The sequence below is a fragment of the Bombina bombina genome, chromosome 6 (assembly GCF_027579735.1).
Source record: "Bombina bombina isolate aBomBom1 chromosome 6, aBomBom1.pri, whole genome shotgun sequence".
Taxonomy (NCBI): Eukaryota; Metazoa; Chordata; class Amphibia; order Anura; family Bombinatoridae; genus Bombina; species Bombina bombina.
This window is the reverse complement of record NC_069504.1, coordinates 374,317,695-374,319,335: the sequence shown is the minus strand read 5'-3', so window position 1 is coordinate 374,319,335 and position 1,641 is coordinate 374,317,695.

The following is a 1,641-nucleotide window of genomic DNA, read 5'->3' as shown; positions in this document are numbered from 1 at the left end:
CAAATTGGCCAATAAATTGCTTGATCAATTCCAATATTTTTTAAGATATTTTGCAATTCAGTAATTGTTTCTGAAAATATAACATGCATATATAAAACATTACTTTAGTGCCTCATTAGGGGCTAGATTATGAGTGGAGCGCTATTTAATGCTCCCGCTTGTGCGTTAACTCCGCTAGAAGTAAGATTTTTGCGCATGTTGGCAAAAAGCCAAACTTAAAATATCGCAGCTGCATTAACGTATTTGCCCATAGACTTCAATGGAGCGAGAAAAGTGGGGGTAAAAGCTAACACCCTTACTCGCACGCAACCCCAGTCATGTTTTCTCAAGTGCGCTAACCTGACATAAAATATGAATATTTCACATTCTAATGTTCTTCACATAGAAGAATATGTTCTATTTATTGTTAAATAAATATTTCTTTATATATATATATATATATATATATATATATATATATATATATATATATATATATGATTTTCTAACACCTGAGACCTCAAAACTTTGAACCCTAAAAACTTTTTTATTGCAATTTTTAAAAATAATTTTTAGAGAGTGTTATTATGAGTGTAACTGTTCTTATAATATAATTTTGATTTTTTTTTTGTGTGCAACTTTTTAGTCAACCATAAAAGTTAAAGGGACATGAAACCCACAATTTTTCTTTCATAATTTAGGTAGAACATACAATTTTAAACATTTTTCAAGTTTACTTCTATTATCAATTTTGCTTCATTCTCTTGGTATGCTTTGTTGAAGGAGCTGCAATGCACTACTGGTTTCTAACTGAACACATGAATGAGCCAATGACAATCAATATATATATTCAGCCACCTAGGTTCTTTGCTACTCCTGAGCTTTCCTAGATAAACCTTTCAGCAAAGGATAACAAGAAAAGGAAGCTAATTAAATAATAGAAGTAAATTGGAGAGTTGTTTAAAATTGTATGTTCTGTCTAAATACTGAATGTCTAATTATGACTTTGCTGTCCCTTTAACTACAGCTCTGTAGTTTTGGTATTCCGACGCGTGTTAAATTAAATTGCTCTCAAGCGAACGCGTTTACTTTCAACCTGTAATAAGCGTGCTACTTCCGATGCGTGCAAAGAGCAGCAATAAACTCCTTATCACTTGTGCGCAACAGTGGGCATGCCACTCGTAATCTAGCCATAAGTATAGATCTGTTTATGGACACCTGTTATGACAGTAATGGATCAAGCAGAATTAAATAGACATGGGTAAATAAGTAACATGTATCAATGGGAACCAGAGATATCTGTTCTTAACACGTTAATGCCATTTTTCAGAGGCAACAAAGAAAAAAAATACTTTAAAATCCATTTAAGAGCAGCTAAAAAAATAAAAGTAAATAAAAAGATATGACAGAAAAATTGTGTGCTGCATAAACAAAAAAAGAAAAAAACAATATTTTGAAAATAAGTAATTTCTTTCTATATATATTTAGTCGAAATATGATCTTTGTTAGGAAAAAGTGTAAATGGCATGTTAATTTACAAACATTTATTAAGAAAACGTGCGACGATATGGATAAAACAACTCCTGATTCTCCGTTAAGTGCTTGAGCTGTAATTAAAGTGATTGTAAAGTTAAATGACTTAAAGCCCAGTATTTAAAAATA